Genomic DNA, 18,810 nt, shown 5'->3' with positions numbered 1-18,810 from the left:
GTTACTCTCCTTAACCACACTAAGCCAGGCAGCATTAAGATTCAGTGTTGCAAGGCAGCTCTTCACCTTCAAGTGCTCATCAAAAGTAGCTCTAAACCCTACTCTGTTTAGCCCAACCTGGCAGGTGTGACAAAAGGAGAGACCACAGAAAGCCTAGGCAGCAAGGAATACCACATCCTAGTCAATCATATAGTGCGAAGTAGGTAAAAAAGGAGAACAGGGACAACCAATCTCAAAACCAACAAAAACTTACCCCTTGGCTCCCCAAAAGGCAGGGAGCAATGAAGCCCACTGTGCAAAGGGAAGGGTGGAAGGGGGGCTGTGCCAGGGATTAAGAGAGCAGGGATTAAAAGTCACACTTGACACTATGTATCATTGGCTGTCCTATGATACTGACACAGGCCAAGTAAAGCCACCCAGAAGTCTCTCCTACTACCCAAAGCAGATGGCACATTCAAGGCTCAGTGGAATGGCATTCTCAGTTTATATCCAAACTAATTCCATAGGGGAAATCCCCCAGAGAGAAAACAAAGTAATACAAGCATCCAGACATTCTGCCTCCATAATTTCTCTGGCAGCCTGCATTTCATTTCATTTCCCCCCCCCCCTTTATATATTTATAGACCACATTTCTAGACAAAGTCCTCTCAAAGAAGCAAGCTACACTATATACATAAAATTACAATGTTAGATTGTATTAAAAACCAATATTTCAAGAAGTACAAAACAGTTTAGCTGGTATACTCGGAGATTTGAGAAATAATAAACACCCTTCTTATGGAAGTACAAAAGTCTTTCTTTGGAATTGTCAGTTATTTATCTTCTCTGAAGGTGGACATTTTAATTATGTACTAAAGGAGATTTGTGGCTTTCTGTTGTTAAGTGCTCTCTCAAAGCACTGCAGTGACCTAGCCCAGCACAAAACACCTATCTTACGAAGCTACAGAATAAAGCACAATGGAAATATATGGGTGGAGATGTACAAAAGTCTATGGAAAATCTTCCCAACACCTTTTCAGAAGCCTCCGGAATTCCAAAACATGCTCTTTACTCTCCACTGATTTCGAAAAGCAATTTGGAGATTTGACTGCATAAGATGCTAGGCATAGAAGAAAAAGGTTACACTTCTCATTTACCAGTGAATGGCTTTTGGAACTTATGAGTTTAAAGAGCAGCTTGTGACTTCTAGGAAGTACTTTCGCAAATCACAGTTGAGGGAAAATGAGCATGTGGTCCTAGCCTTGCTATATATGGCTTGGTCTCATGTTAATTTGACAGCTGACATCAACTAGGAATGCACAGTAGGGTATCTTTCTGATGAAAACCAAAATGCATTTGCTAACCAACATTGACAGCAGAAGTTCCACTATAAAGCAATTAAGCAGTACACTCACACAATATTCAGCATATCCAGTCAAATGACATCTTCTTTGGCCTCCATATCTTTAAGCCATCATGATCTTTTGTATGAGAGAAATTCATTTCTGAAGAGAAGAAGAAAAGCCAAAAGTTAAATAGACTTAAATTGTCTTATAAAAGATCTTTGCATGCTTCACTAATTTCTGTGGGGCCTGAATGTTCATTAGATGGCACCCCAAGAACTAAAAGGTAAGCAAACAAGCAAACAAAAACAGAATTCTTAAGACACCAAAGTTACAAAAAATGAGTGGGCTTCAACTGGTGCCCTAATATTCATGGAAGGGCTTTTGATCCAATGGATGTGTCCACAAATGGGGAAAGAGAAGAGGGAACTTTTGTCAAATATTCTCCCCACTGCACTCCCAGTGGCCCCACCCAGCATGAGCACCTGAGAGCTGGGGAACTTTCCAGAAGAGGGTGAAAGACGGCATGGGGGTTGCAGAGGGAAATGGGCAAAAATTGCCTTCCCTCGTAGGCCACAGACCAAAACCCTTCTGTTAACTGTGAATGACTAAGTGCTTTCATAAAGAAAATCAAGGAAATAGTCTAGTGTCGTCGGTGAAAAACTTCAGGTTATTTAATACTTTTTTTTTTAAAAAAAAGACCAGTACTAAAATCTGATCATTTCCCTAAGAAAGTGGGATATATTAATATATTTTAATTGCTTCAGTGATTCAAAGCACATCAAGAATACTAATAAGAATAACTATGAACAGAAAGATAGTATGATAGGTAATTGAATAAAGTCCCTCTTTTTGCACAAAGACTTGAGTACTTGAAAAGATACTGGTGTCAACATGTATATCTTCATGAAGTGAGAGGAGCTGATATGATACAGCATTGCTATTTTCCTGCTTTTCATGGAGCAATGCATATGACATTCTATATCTGTGTATTTGTGAAGGCATAATCTCCTGCATTTTTGCAGGCAGCAAGGAATAATGGGTTGGATTCATACTTTGTCATTCTTAGACTGCCTGCTGAAATAAGTGAGGCCCCACCTGTATTGGCATTCTGATAGCATTCCCTTGATCTTTTGGTCTACGTGTCCTGTTTTAATTCTTGTACTATTTTAACTGGTTTGTTTATCACATGTTTTATTTATAGATGTTTATAAATGTTTTAGTATTTTGTTTTTAGTTTTAAGTATGTTGTTCATATTTTAATGTTTACATATTTTTGCATTAAGTAGCATGTGCATATGATAATAATAGTAATAATGATCCCACTGAACTCAATTCAGACTTAGTAAATTAGTAGGTTGTGTCTACTCTAAGCAGATAAAGTATGGAGCTTTAGTCTCACCAATGAAATCAATGGGACAATTTAGTAACTACCTCGGTTTTCAAACATCATCTATTCAGGAAGACTGTTCAACTTCCGAAACATTACAAAACCGATGAGCAAAGGGTGGCCTGCCAATTCAATAGAGAAAATTGTGAAAAACAACAGATACATGCAGTGGAAGCCATTCAACTTCTGAGGAATGTTCAAAAACCGAAACATTTGGCAATGGAGACATCTGAAAACTGAGGTACCATTGCAATTTCAATGGGAATAAGGATATTGAGAGTTGTTGGGAGACCAACATTTTCCTCACAGAGCTACAATTCTCAGCACTGTTTAACTATCAATCCCTCTTCACAAGGAACTCTTGTGTGAATGTTGGGGTGAATGTATGGTGTGAATGTGGCCACAATGAGAACCCAGCCAATCTCTCCTGATCCTAAATTGACAGAAGGAACACCTAGTTGCAAGTAATGTGGAGCAGCCATTGTGCAAAGTGACAGATATACTGATGATTGAAGGGCTGGTAATGGCTCAGAGAGCCAATAGTGAGGAAGGCACCCTTCATAGAAATCAGTATTTCAGGAACCCAGAAACCATAACTGGGGCTTTGTCCTGTGAGGCTAGGAAGCTTGTAAAAGAAAAGGAGACTGGCCAAATGGGACCCAGGCTTTAAATGAGAAGCTGAAATGGAATGATCTTGGGCAAAATAGCAGCCAAACTTATTCTGGGCAAGGTCTGTTGGTCAGTTGAAATTCCCATTGTCCCCTGCCCATCCCTGCTTCATCTACATTAAGAATGTCATCCAAGCTTGAAGTACAGCCATTTTTAGATAGATGAAGTTTAACTTAATCTATCAACCTTGCTCTATGGTCTAAGCAGTGAAGCAAAGAACACTTTTTCAAATTAAACATTAAGCAGTTATTTATGGAGTCGGAACACAAGTGCTAATGTTGACATTTGGTCAGAACACAATGGCAAAGCCCTCTGCTGTTTCATGAAGAACATAATGACTAATGAGGTTTGTAACTACCAGAATTAGTCTGGTTTTACATCTCATCCAGAAGACTAAGCTACACTGTGGCTCCCAAGCACATTTTGTAAACGGTGTGGATAAGTGTTGCCTCAGATGTGAAAAATGAAGCCTGGTGACCACCTTGTTTTGCGTTGTAGACATCAGTTGGCCCATAACCTGAGACTTGGGCCCATCCTCTGTTGCTGGTACTACTCTACATTTCAGGCAGTGTGATCAGAAAAGCATGCACAGCTCCAGCAGTGTCTTCAGCAGAACACCAGAGTTTTCCTGCTTTCCAATAGTCAGCTTTCCAGAGTTCCTGGTTAAGAAAACTCCTTACCCATTCAGTTCAGTTTAGAATCTAAAGTGTTTATTGTCTCATGACACAAGACAAGCACAGACACACTAGCTACATAAACTTGAAGAGATGCCGGTACACCATGATCTACTCTATTATAATATCGTTATTCTGGTTTTAGAAGTAAACCTTGTGAAAATACAAGCAGACAGAGAGATTCACTAGCACTTTAGCATACTAGCTCACCATGCCAAACTGAACCATATAACAGTGAACCTTCAGCTTTTCCACATCAATTCAATCCAAATGCCTTCCAAATAAGTCAGGGGGGAAATGGTTCACCATGTCTTTTGTTAATGTTATATCTCTGCTGGGGTTCTCTCACCAAAGACTACTTGCCCCAAACTTGGGTTCTGGATTCCAACCAAAAGTGAGGTAAATATGTCTTCAACAACAACAACAACATTACACTGCAAAATATACGTCGTCGTCCCCCTGCTGTAATACCTTCCACAATGTGTGATGCCACCTCTTTTACTTCGAATCCCCTCAAAGCTGACCTTTTCCTCAAAGCTGTTTACACCTGTCTCCACTTCCACTTTAGGGGCCTACAATCCAGCCTTCTTTACTCTGCAAAGTACCCTGCACACTGATGTAACAACAGCAGCAGCAACAACAACAGCAACAATAAACAGAAACCTTCTCTTAAATCAGTGAAATTTATCACCTATAAAATATAAATATATCAATTCGACCTAGAGGTGTGTGCAGCCTCTCAAAATACTCCATCCTATTTGTAGGGTAAGACATATGGAGGGCCATGTGACCAAACAGATGCAGGGTACAAACTTTTTTCAACAGTTTCTCAGAGTTGGGGATTCTTTCTTAAGAGATTCTCTCTCTCTCTCTCTCTCTCTCTCTCTCTCTCTCTCACACACACACACACACACACACACACACACACACACACGAGTGTTGGAAGTCTGGACAACATTTTGTATCCTCCACAATATCCTCCACATAGCATTGGGGGCTAAAAATGCCACACACACTATGTCATTCATCTATCAGCAAAATACTGAGCATTCTCCTTCTTCAGTATCTATTTTTCTTCAGTATTTTATAAAGCACAAATTCCTGTGTGAGGGAGAGTCTCAGTATGCATACTTGAAAACAAACCAGCTCATTTACGGACAATTCCTGGGCCTGGATCAGCCAAGAGTCTCCTAAATTTAACAGGAATGTCTCATGGGAAGTACTCAGCAGAGATCTTAAATCAATTTTGTCAAGTTACCTAATTTGTCAGGAGGAAAAAAGACAGTTCTCCAGAGATAAGTGATTGAAATACATCAGAACAGCAGAATCAGGTGCATCTTGGGAAATATACTTTGTGGGCTTTGATTTGAGCTGTCACTGAAAACATGATTCTGCAATTCTTTTTTTGGCAAATAGGGAACTTGTAAAAGATTTGCTTAGACTAACAAGGCTGTATTTCTTTCTTTTTCTTTTTTGTTCTCAGACACAAGCCAAAGATCACAAATCAAGTGAAAAGAAGAGAAATTAAATAATCAAAACTGGGGACTGGGTTCAAATATTAGAAGCTGCATTTGCCTTGGTAATGCTTTTTGAATAAAGCATTTTAAGTAACACCTTTAGCAACTGAAACTAAATTCTATTTGTGTCTGTCTGTTTGGCTATCTAATAGTGGACGTGAACCAATAGACCCAATTTAGTCATGTGAAGGCAACATGATAAAGCTCCAGTGTTTGCCCATCTTGAGCTTCCTACAGCAAATGAGAGAGGTAGGTAGGTAGATATAAAAAATGAGATTTCCAAGTGATGAATATATTTTGCTGTCTCCTATGCTGAGATAATTAAAGCTTTACTGTGCCCTTTTTATTTGAGTTCATAGCAAGCCATATTACCAGCTCATTGTCTCATTGTACATAACAACCCATAATATAGCAGAAAGTAAAATATTGAATACAGATGGGCACAGCAATCCTAGCTGGAGAATAGCAGAGCAGCAGTGCTCCTGTCATATCCGAATCCCCCTACTGGCTCCAGCTGCTAGGAGACAGCTTTCTTGTTTACCATTTTCCTCTGCCCTGAAATAATAATAATAATAATATAATAAAAAATATTACTTGTAATATTTGTCCCAGCCAATCTAGGCGGCTTCCAGCATAACAAATGCACAGCAAACTGTCAAACAGTAAATACCTCCTGATACAGGGCGGCCTTCAGATGTCTTCAGAAAGTTGTATAGCTGTTTATCTGTTTGACATCTGATGGGAGTGCGTTCCACAGGGCAGGTGCCACAACCAAGAAGGTCCTCTGCCTGGTTTCCTGTAACTTCACTTCTCACAGTGAGGGAACTGTCAAAAGGCCCTCAGAAATTCTGTGGCTTTACACTGGTTACTACCAGTGGGAGACCTGCCAATGGTAACTTCCTGCCCAGATGGGTGGCGGTTGAGCTACAGTAAGGTTACCAGATTTTTTTTCAATGAATCTGGGGACAGTTTTCAACTTCAATGGATTTTGTATGTGTAAATCCGGGGACTCTCCCCAGGCAACAGGGACGTCTGGTAACCTTGAGCTATACTGAAGACCCCCACCCCTTCCACCTATCACAGCACACCAGCAGTGCTTTTCTCTGCCAACAGACAGGGGACTAGATTCAGGTAGGTAGCCGTGTTGGTCTGACGCAGTAGAAATATATATATATATATATTATATAAATAAAATAAATTGTCCTGTAGAACCTTTGAGACCAGCTAAGTTTGTTCTTGGTATGAGCTTTCATGTGCACGGACACTTCTTCAGAAGAAGTGCATGCACACAAAAGCTCATACCAAGAACAAACTTAGTTGGTCTCTAAGGTGCTACTAGGCAGGGGATTGAGCAGCATACTAACCCATGCCCAGCCATCAAGGGGCTAGAATTCTAGCCTAAGTAAGTTGTGCTTTAGTCCTGCGGAAATAATTTAACTTAGTCATTGTTTATGTCAAGAGACAAAACTATGACTCAAATCTAGCCCAGTAAATTTAATTTTCTCCTTCCAGTTAAACACCTGGTACTTGTTGAGGGGTAAGGCCCAGGCTGCCTTAAGCCTGTAAGGGGGAAAAGTCCCAGGAGTTTCATACATGCCTTCAAAGTTACATTGGAATATGTAAGATAGGCTGCTCTCAGTCTCTAGCTGTCTTAGTGGCTGGAGAAGGGAAGGACGAGCTGTATGCAAATAGCCTTCATACTTGCATAACCTCTAATGTTATGGATGTTCCCTGTGTGAATCAGATAAATGAGGCTACACCACTTTTGATATCCTTGAGAAAATAAAGCAAATCGCTGTTTTAAAATTAAGTCACAAAAATGATTCATGGGTGCAAGCTCTGTGACAGCAATGGGTGGGTGAGGGAGCTTAGACTAGTGGAAGGAGTGATCTGAGGGGCCTCAATGTCACCCTCCATTGATTTGAGTGATGCAGCATGTCAAGGATAAAGAACGTCATGTGGGAACAGCAAGGAAGCAACAATGCATGGTATTTTACGGCATCACTTCCATTGTCAGTTACAATAAAACCTGGGGACAGACCTTGGGAGGTAAGCCATACATTGATTTGTTCTTGAAGCTTTGATGGCGTGTTGGTTGCTGTGTAATCTTTCTTAAACCCTTCAATAAAAAAGTGCAGATTGTTTTCAGAAGACCCTGCCGGTGGCTTTGACATATGCATGATTGATTGTTCACACAGCCCATGTCTCCGTTGTTTGTTATACAAATATTTTCAACCTTCTTTTAAACATGGGAGCAAGCCAGCATGAAGCTCCAGACAGCCAGGATTTCTGTTACTAAATCCCAGCTCTAGAAAGCATCTCAGCTGAAGGACAATTTGCCTAGCTTGACACCTTAGATGCAAAAGGTGCTACTAGGAATAATGGCATGGATTTAGCTTGCTGTACTTCCAAGTATAAGGCAGGCAAAACAGCTGCCTTAGGAGTACCACAAAGCTTAAGCAAATACTCATTTGAATCAGGCAAATTTGTTTTGATGAAATTCTCATCTCTTGCATCTTCTTTATCTCACTGGATGTATTCAACATACCTTGTCTTAGTCAAGCAAACATACTTTTGATCTAATTTAATGTATTAAATTTTTGCATCAGTAGAAACCTTTATTTGAACTATCTGCCAGCTATAATATGAAGAAAAGTATTATAACAAATGTATTGGCTGTATTTTTACATCCATATTTGCATCCCATTGTGATAAAATGCTAAAAAATAAAGGAGAAAGGAAGGTGTTTTAATTCATTTATTTAACAACATTTATAAACCACTTGATTGTAAACAAAACCTTGAAGTAGTTTCCTGAAAATAAAATAAAACAAACATTAACATTATCAATTAGAAATATCAAAATATTTTTGGATATGGTAAAAGGTAAAGGGACCCCTGACCATTAGGTCCAGTCGTGACCGACTCTGGAGTTGCGGCGCTCATCTCGCTTTATTGGCCGAGGGAGGCAGCGTACAGCTTCCAAGTCATGTGGCCAGCATAACCAAGCTGCTTCTGGCGAACCAGACCAGCACACGGAAACGCTGTTTACCTTCCCGCTGGAGCGGTACCTATTTACACTTTGTGCTTTCGAACTGCTAGGTTGGCAGGAGCTGGGATAGAGCAACAGGAGCTCAGCCCGTCACGGGGATTCAAACCACCAACCTTCTGATCGGCAAGCCCTAGGCTCTGTGGTTTAACCCAAAGCGCCACCCGCACCCCTCTTTTGGATATAGTATGAATGCTAAATATAGGACTGAAAATTATGACTGTTATATGTAAAGCAGAACACCATGACTGAAGGAAAGAAAGAAAGGGGGCAGGATATATTGATCACTGATGTCAACAGCCCTGAACATCTAATTGGGACTACTGTATAATCAAACTAAATGACACACACAGCTCTGTAGCTGTAGGAAGTGGGAAGTGGCACCAGTCTTTTGTGCCTGCACAGGACAGTCCAACAAGAGATATACATATGGATGCCTGGTCCATGTATACATCATTCTGACCTGGAACATGGCACGAGATTCCATAAACCATCTAAATCTTTTTTCCCTTTCTTTGTCACAGATTCATTGGGGGTGCAGTCCGTAAGGTACATGGAAGCAGGGTTGGAAGTCACAAAATCACAACATCACAAAAACTGTTGTGATTTAGCTGTGATTCCTGCATTGCAGGAGATTGGACTAGGTTGCCCTTGGGATCCCTTCTGACTGTACATGTCTGTGATTCTACACTGAACTGTAATAGCCAAAGTTCTGAAGTAAGGGATAGATAGGCACCACCACACTCCTCCATATATATTTTTTTAAAGGTCGCCCCCCCAAAAAACTATTCCCCTGCCATTGGGAACACTGGAAAGGAAATTCAGCATATTGAATACAAGGCTCACACAGTTTCCTCCCTGGCTTGGAGGCATGTCGAGGAACTGGGAGAGCTATGGCTCCTTCTGATTAATCCACCTCCAGCATGCCTGATTTTGGCTCCAACATCTGCAGGCAAAGGGCTAATTTGGGCAGGGCAAAGGGCCATGGAGGCTTTCATGCGGGCAGATAAACCTCTCTGAAGCTGGATCAACCTTTCTGAGGTCAGATCTCTCTCTTCTTCAGCAAGTGAGATCAGATGCTTCCCACAGCCCCTGGGGCAGCCTTCCAGAGCCATAAGATTGCAGGGTTAGTTAGTTATTCTATTTGTATACTCCCCATACAGCTTAGTTTTCTGGGCAGTTTACAGAAACACTAAATATATATATACAAATGTTGTTCAAAATCTCGCACGGTAAAAGCATTAAAACAGCCATAAAAATCACAGCAGCAACAAACCAACGTAAGCATCTAAAGCAATAGCAGCTGAAACAATTTAAATGCAACATAAAACCAACAAAGAATAAGAAAGCATTCAAGCTAAACTCTAACACACCATTTAGATGTACCCACTATGATTCACGGAACAATAACAAAATTATTTACCTGGCACTTAAAGGCCATCCAATAGGCACCAAGTGAGCATTTTGGGGAGGGCATTCCACAAATGGGGTGCCACCACCAAAAAGACCCTCCCCATAGAAACCATGCATCTCATTTCATTAGGTGGGGGGACCTAGGGAAGAGTCCTCAATTAAGATTGCAAGGACGAGGCAGGTGGTTGTAGAAGAAAGGAAGGATACTTTGGCCACATACTCTTACTCTGCCCAAGAAAAACAAATGGAAGGGTATCCCCCGCCGCCGCCCCAGTTCTCAATGCAAAATCTTACATACTTCTGTAAGCACTTGGGATGAGCAAGTTGTCTATCAATCAAATAAATAAATGCACTACATACATCAAAGAAAACACGCACAACCACCCAACACAATGGGGGGAAATGAAACATAATTAATGGTTTGATTAGGAATGACTAAAATCACGAATCATTAATAATTGAGTGATTAAGGATGATTAGTCATTCTTGATCAAATAGACATTCATCATTTTAAATAACTTGGTTGATTTCATCCTGTATGTCTTTTTAATGTGAAAAATAACTTCAAAGTCCCAGACTAAATATGCAAGCAGTAAGTATTATTTACTCAGCCACCCTTTCCAGAAGCAGAGTGCAACGAAGATGTTAATGAAGAAGCATTGTGAGAAAAGCACAGGCCTTCAGAAAAAGATGTGGGCTTTCGCCTAAATAATGTATAATCTAATTTAGAAAGATAACATGAATAGAGGAACATTTCAAGATTACAAGATGTTCTATGGGGAAACGTCCCATCTTTCTATGTCACCATGATCTTTTTAAAAAAGCATTTCAGATGTCCATCAAGTTATAGAACAGGGTGGCGGGTTTTGTTTGTTTGCTTGCTTGCTTGCTTGCTTGCTTGCTTGCATTTTAATCAAGATATTTTATTACACAAATGTAAGACATTGACAGAACAATTACAGGCGAAAGTCCTTGAAAAAAGATGAGATTTTAATGAAAATTCAGGGAGAAAAGAGGGGGCAGTTTGTAGAAGACAAGCAGGACATTTTCAGCAATGTTGTGTTGATTCCCCCTTCCACAAAACAATGATTTTTTTTGGTCCATTCTCCATTACATAATAAGGAATGAAAACGTGGTGAACATTGTCAAAGCGGTGAGGAAATTTTGACAAATTCTCATGGGTGGGATTTTAGTGAGGAAGCTGCATTTGACCAGTGGTGGAGCTTCATGCTCCAACATCGGGGGGCGGAGAGCAGGCGGGGGCAGGGCTGGCACACGTCCCGGGGGTGGGGCACACATCCTGGGGCCAGGGCAGGGCGTGCTGCCCGCAGGGGCATGTTGCACATCCTGGGGCGTGGCGTGCGGCCTGCAGGGGCGTGGCACCCACCGCAGGTGGGGAGGGGCAGCCGCGATGGCACCCCACCAGGATCGCACTGCCAGGGGCGGTGCGCTCCCCCCACACTCCTCTTCCTCCACCAGTGCCTTTGACTCATCTGGCACAGTGTTGCCTACACTAACTGGCAACAGCTCTTAGGGATTTTAGAGAGGGTTATCTCCCAGTCCAGGGCATCAATCCTGGAGATGCCCTGGATTGAGCCTGGTCTTTCCTGATGTCTCAAAATGGAGTGTTCTGAAGGTAGGACAGGACTGACGGATGCTGAGCCGCTTTCACAGTGAGCTCCAGCTGGTGTCAGGCTCCATCCCTGGGTCCAGTCTGCCTGCCCTCCACCTCCATGGCTGCTGTCATGAGTGGCTTGAATGTGGATGTGCTGGTGGCACTACCACTCTTCAAAGCATCAGTAATACCGTATTTGTTAGCAATTTCACTCCTCCGATGTTGCAGGTGAGATTGTTGTAAATCACATGCCTGTCTGGGATGAATCTGGGAAATGAAGACCGTCTTATCTCTTCCACTGAGGTTACTGTTACACTTTACTTTCACTTTTATTTCTTTCTGTTTGTTCTCTTGGAGTTGGAGAGAATGGACACCATTATGCTTTTGTATGTACATAGTGTGTAAATAAATAGTAGATTAGCTCTACCATGTCTCAGTCTTCTTGCTGTTGTATGCCGGAAGATTAGTGTGCATATACCAGATGGTATATGTTGCTAGGAAGCACACTGGAAGAGAAGGGAGATGCCTTTTCCAGAGCTGTGCATACTGGAGGATGCTCGGAGATTTGGGGGCTTGCAGGCACCCCCAGGGCATTTTTCCAACAGTATTGGCCTGAATATAAGCCATACCTTTTTTCCAAATTCTGACCATGGCCTAAAGTGTGGCTTAAATTTGCAACCTTACAAAATTGGGGCTTTTTTTTACCTTATCGCTGCTGAAACAGACATATTGTAAAACGGAACAGGTGTGAGTGCCTGCATAATTTTAAGGGATCGGCTTATATTTGGGTATTGTTTCTCTCTCCCCCCCCCCTTGAATTTTAAAGGTGCTGCTTATATTCGGGCCAATACGGTAATAGCTCTGTACCCCCCCTTGAATTTTAAAGATGCTGCTTATATTCGGGCCAATACGGTAATAGCTCTGCACCAGCACTACGAAAGCTCAGATTCTAGACCTAAGACGTCTAACACAGACAATTCTAGCTGGATGGGGACCGTTGTTGGACAGGTCACTATGGGGGAGTTTGGGTTATTTTTTTCCTGGCCCTCTGTTTTTTTAACAACAGCCTGACTTACAGCTTGAGGAAAGATTTCCTGACACAGAATTGAAACCCCTGCCCCCAAACACTCCTCCCGTTTATCATGCTTGCAAACTTTGGGTCTGTCAGTCAGACCACTATCAAAGGCAAAAACACAATTGTATGGTAATCAAAGGGTTTGGAGCAAAAGATGGCCATTTGCTTCCTTCCACTGTTAAAATTATGTCTCACAATAATTGAACATTGTGAATATGGTTCATTGTCACCCTTGCAGAAAGGTATGGCTATTTCATGGCTCACTCATGGTTCATGATCAATCCACTGTTGTAAATTAAAAATATGCCCTTTTCCCTTATGGGGTATCCAAGAGCCCATATAGAGTCCTTACATAGGTTCCCTATTGGTAGGAGAAAATAACAGAGGCCAACCAGAGAATATTGAGAAGCAAAGCAGCTAGTAAGCTTGATCTTTATTGATCTGTTGCAACAGGGTGCTCCCCTCACATGCAGGAGAGGAAGAGGACCCCCAAAAATGCTGTGCAATGGCTTATAAAGACTTTTGAAATTCCCATTCTCTAGATCAAGACCACCCCCAGAAACATTATGCATACATCACAGAAGGGGTGTAACCTAAGACCACCCCTCAGATACATCCCACCTACATCACAGAAATTTAAATGTTGTTTTTCTCCTGTCACAGTTTATCTCCTGTCTGGCAAGTTACTTGATTGGATTGCCTGGGGAGCCTGGCCATTCTTTTGTAGTGGTAAGATACTTATTTCCTGGGCCAGGTCACAGGCTCACACCTTATTGAAACAGACATATCCTTGAGACAGGATTTGTGAGGAAAGAGACAATGGGGAGGCTTTTCCAGTTTAACCTTGCAGAGAAAGGATTTGGTCAGTTTAGGAATCAAAATGGTTCCAGGTTGGTCTTCCTGTGTTGATCTATGTATGTGCAGCTATGAACATTACCATATATCTAAGACCATACAATTCCTATCACACCACTTAACACATTCCTTTGTCTGACGTTTAGGTTATCTTTCTTGTGCCATGTCTTCACTCTGAACTTATCTAACCTCTGGTTTGGTTTGTTTCCCCCACCCACCCTCAGCTGCTCTGTGTTGCCTTCAGGCTGAGCCCTTGGACTGAAAAACAAAGCAAAACACCCTCTTGCTGGATCAGCATTACAAATGCAAATGCCTTCTCCAGGCATTCCTCTCTGCAATACTCCATTATGACAGCAATTACCACCCCATAAATCTAACTCCTTTCTGTACAAAATAAAAAAACAAACAGGAATGTAAAAGATGCTGTCCTTACCAGACAATACAGACAATGCATATTATCTAAGCAGGTACTTGATATTTAAATGCAATTACACATTTGGGGATTGAGAGGGGAAGTGGTGTTGGTGAAACAAAACAAAACAAAAACTATCCACTATATTTAACCTGTAATACCTTGGTTTGAAAAAGAAAGATAAATGATGATAGAGAAAGAAAGAGGAGGGGGATCTGTCAAAGAACCAGATGAATTTGAGTCCCAAACATAATATACATGCACTAGGAGGAGCACTGGATTTGAACATTAGCTGAGCCTAATTCAGAAATTGCAAATCCAAGCAGGTTTGTAATGCAAGCATTAAAACTCTGAAAGTTCTTCTCTAACTCAAATTAAAGTCCAGGCCATAGCAAAAGTGAGCTTTCCCTTCACCCTTCTTTCCACCCTCCTGCTGATCCACACGCAAACACACAGATACATACCAAATCCTTTCCCATCTCTCTCTCTCTCTCTCTCTCTCTCTCTCTCTCTCTCTCTCTCTCTCTTTCTTTCTTTCTTTCTTGCTGCTGCTCTGGCACTGGCACATGCCAAATGTAAGGAGTGCTGGGAAATGTTATTTTCTAGTACTGCTGTTCGACAGTTCAAACAGGCTTGAAGCTGGGTTCAATAGAACTGAGCGTATTTTCTAGCTTGAGGAAAACAGTTCAGTTTTTAGAAACCCATTTATTCTCAGATAAAAAAACATCCTCTACCCTAAAACTTGAATTGCTGCATTTTAAAAATATGGATGTTATAACAGAACAAGACCCAGATCCCTCTTCCCCTTGCCAGGGATCAATGAATCTGTCAATTTCATTTTCTTTCATTTTCTTTCCAGTCTGCAGTTCAATTGGCCATATTTCCACAGTATTTGCCTTTTAACCTCCACTCCACACACCCTTCTCCTGGAAGTTTGTCCATATTTAAATGTATTTCTCCCCAAAGTACATGCTTTGCATACAAAAAGTCCCAATTTCAATCCTGATTCTCTCCAGGATGACAGATGAACCAAGGGCCTGACTTAGTGTAAGGCAACTACCTATCTACACTGTGAGTAATGTTGGTAGTCCTACCCCCCCCCCCCCGCCCTGAAAGTTACCGTAGTTCAGTCCAACCAGGGCAGCTGTGACAGAGAAACCAGATTGTCCCTTTCTCTCTCTGTTGTACATCACAGCCTTCCTTGTTTGCTTCTGCTAATCCCATTGACCCCCTTTGTACATAGCACACATTGTCACTGGCATCTTGCTGCTACACAGCTTGCAGTAGAGAGGATGAGTCTTGCAAAGTCCCAGCTGAAGCTGTTAGCTGAGGAACCTAACAGGACAGATTTCTCCTTAGCATGCCTAGAAACATAGCTGTGAATTTGTACGTGCCTTGAAATACCCGTTATAACAGTCTTTTTGAGGGAGAGAAATTGTTTGGATTTTTAATGCCTTTAGAATATAATGTTGGACCAAAGCTGATGGAGGATGGGAACCAGGCAAATTGACACCCACCAGAAAGCTGGAAAAGGTTCCTGGCAAGAATGACTTGTACAATTATCTATTCATATCACATATATTCTTGAACTCCTCTCCACCTTTTCAGAAAAAACTTTTCTCCAAAGGCACTTATGGAAATGTTGCAGTGACTGCATTGTCCTATAATGCATTGTCCTATAATGCAGACAGGCGATATGTGGCTCTTGAGATGTTGTACTGCAACTCCCATCATCCATGACTATTGACCATTCTGGCGGAGATTGATGGGATTTGGAATTCAGCACCATTTATAAGGGCCCCATCTGGTTTTTTGGTTTGTTAATTTGTTTAACAACAGTAAGCAGAGGGTAGGAACACTGTAGAGCTCCCTATGGCTCTGCTATGAAACCAGTACTATGTAATTTGTTCATAAATTAGCTGGGCTAAGGGTTAAGCAGTGAGTTAACCAAGTAGGTGGGCCCAGTTAATCAGGATACTGAAAATTCCACACCCTGTAAAAAGTGTCAATTTGTTGCTTATTCAGTTTTGAGAGACATTCAAATTATGATTGTTGTCAAGTGGGTGAATTGGCAACAAAATGAAAATGAGATTCAATGTAAGTAGGGGTAAACTGATAACTATGTTATAAAAGAAAAGAAATCCACTTAATGTTCATATCCAGTAGCAGTTGGTGTGGCATCTCCTAGCAGCTGAGTCACTGCTGGCTGCTTACTGGGAGGAAGAGAGGAAGAGATCAAGGTGGCAATCAGGTCAGTGCAGTGCAAATGCACCTGCAGACCCAATCCAGTGCTGCTGCTGTGTTTCTACTGGACTAATCTCCCCTTTGCTTCCCCCTCCCCCTCTCCTTCCAGGTAAGCAGCAGCAACTAGGCTGTCACATCACAACATCAGTGTTGGGACCTGAACTTTCTGAAAGTGTTCCTTCTCAACTTGCAGATTCAGCAACTGGTGCTTTAAGAACTTTCAAGACTCAGAAGGGAATCAGAGAAGTTGGCAATCATGCATAAGTTTCCTATAACAGGGAAAACCTATTAGTTCATGATGTGGACATGCTCTCATTGTGCCAGCTCACAGCTTTTCTTCCCTCATCCCTCCAGTGTTTTGTCCTGGTCTTTAATCCACACTGTAGAACATCACTTGCCTTAAGTGACTGTTCAACAATCTAATGACTATCAGTGCTGTTGAAGGCATTTCCAGTATCTGCCAAAATGTCTTTGTGTAAAAATTCAACCCAAACAATTTGCAAAATGCATGTGCAGTGCATTACCTCCTCCAGTACCATTAAACATGTCAAGAAAGTAGACTCATATTGCTTAATTATAGATGAATTATATTGTAGCAAGTGTATCATAGCCACAGTGATTCTAGAAATTGACAAGTGTGCCTGTAATATATCAGGTTTCATTTTCATCATTTTCTTTCACTATCTGGCTATAAACTAGTCTTTTAGAATAATGATTAAATGATTCAGGAACATATTTAGCTGCTATTATTATTATTATTATTATTATTATTATTATTATTATTATTATTGACAGAAGAAGGTGCCTATTGTAAATCAGAGCATGGGTCCATCTAACTCACAACTATCTACACTGACCAGCAAAGACTGCAGTATTTCAGATATAGATATTTGCCAGCACTATAAGAGTCCAGAGGTGGACCTGGATCCTTCCACATGCAAAATGGCTGCTCTCCTTCCTAAATAGCTTCAGTCCTTCCTAAAACTAAATCCAGCATATTCATCACACATATGTACATTTTTAATATACTGCTTCAATTGCTGCCATTGTTTAACTGCCCCCCTGATGGGTGGGTTCATTGGGGTAGGAAGTGGCAACATCTAATTTAAAAATAATCAGATAATGTGTGCAACATTCAACATGCATCAGAATACAGGATACTGCTGGAAATTGTTTTCACTTATTGACAGCTCCATTTATAGCTTTCACATTTGGAAATCCCATATGGATAATTGAAAATCCCATTCCTGTCATTGACAGAGCTGAGAATAAGGAATGAGGCATTAAAACTATCACTGGGATGACCCCCCTCCCCCCATCCACATGGTGGTGGTTTTACAAGCTACTGTAAAGAAGGGATCAGACACCACAGCAAAATTATTTTCAACAGGATTCACATAGCAAAAGTAATGCATTTCAATATCAAGGGTACTATGGACTGCATTTTCCCTGATAAAGATTTCTCTTTGTGTGTGTTGGTGCATGCTTGGTGCTCCTGAACAAATCAGCTTCCCATTTCTCATTCCTTTGCCAGTGGAAAACTGTCCCACATTGGCTAGTCAATTCTTTGCTGACACCAGAAACGAAAAGCAATAACCTGGAATGGGATGAAATAGCTATTTGGGTCTGTCATTTAAATAGGGAACTGATGAGTAATAGCCTGACACCATGAGAAATAGCCTGACACTGCACAATAGCTAACTGGATCTAGGCTTTGAATGAGGAACTGATGACAATAGCTCAGATTACACAGAAAAGCTAGATGAATCTCTGTCTCCTATAATTGGGGAAGTGATGAGTAATAAGCTCAGCATGAAGCAAAATAGCCAGTCAGTGCTTTGAATCATGAACAATGAGCAAAAGCAAATACCAGAACTCTGTGAAAATTGACCAAACATGCAATGCAGTGTTAAACAAAGTGAATGGGATAAGGGGGAATGTTTTCACACAACCCTACTTCATGGTTATAATGGAAATGGCCTGCATGTTGGGAAAAACTGGATTGCGATGTATATATTCCCAATAGAAAAATGATAGATTTTGTTGTGTGTGTGTGTGTGCATCTAGCATAATGGAAAAGATCTCCATTACTAACTGTATTTATTGCTATGCTTTGAAAGTGTCTGCACAAGACATTTAGGAAGCAGACCTGGGCATGCGCTGAAGTCTGGAAGTTGTTTGGAAACTCAGTGGATAATTGAGACAAGCTACAAAGTTGCCATGAAAATTCAGTACTTTGTAATGGAACAACGGAAAACTCTGGAGAAACAGAGGGGACAAATTCTCCACATCTCTAGGCAAAACATTACCGGGCCAAAGTTATCTGGCCAAGAGCCAAAGTTGGCCTGAGGGTCCAGGCAAAAGATAGCAGACGGCTGCAGCCTGGCAGAAAGCCATAGGAATGATAAAAACATAATTAAAACAAAATAAAAAATCACATGCCATTTTACATCTGGAGTTTGTCAAAGACAATAAAGAGAACTCTGATCCATAAAATAGAGGAGCAGATGCTTAAAAAACTGTTTGCTGTAAACTGACAGCCAATGATGTAACCATCAAATCACATGCTGCTAGTA

At 41.2% G+C, this 18,810-nt stretch overlaps 1 protein-coding gene across 4 annotated transcripts in view; it reads right to left on the bottom strand.

Moving 5' to 3' along the window:
- The window catches only part of LRRC4C (leucine rich repeat containing 4C), a 635,825-nt gene that overhangs the window by 393,828 nt on the left and 223,187 nt on the right, over positions 1-18,810 (bottom strand). For 3 of the 4 annotated variants that reach the window (XM_081164892.1, XM_081164894.1, XM_081164889.1), the window contains exon 2: positions 1,395-1,484. The exons of the other annotated variant lie outside the window; for it this stretch is intronic. The gene's annotated coding sequence lies outside the window, so the exon portion shown is untranslated. The remainder of the gene's footprint in view (positions 1-1,394; positions 1,485-18,810) is intronic. 4 annotated transcript variants of the gene reach the window in all.

The sequence above is a fragment of the Podarcis bocagei genome (assembly GCF_964188305.1).
Source record: "Podarcis bocagei genome assembly, chromosome: 1".
NCBI lineage: Eukaryota > Metazoa > Chordata > Lepidosauria > Squamata > Lacertidae > Podarcis > Podarcis bocagei.
This window is presented reverse-complemented; position numbering and strand designations above follow the sequence as displayed.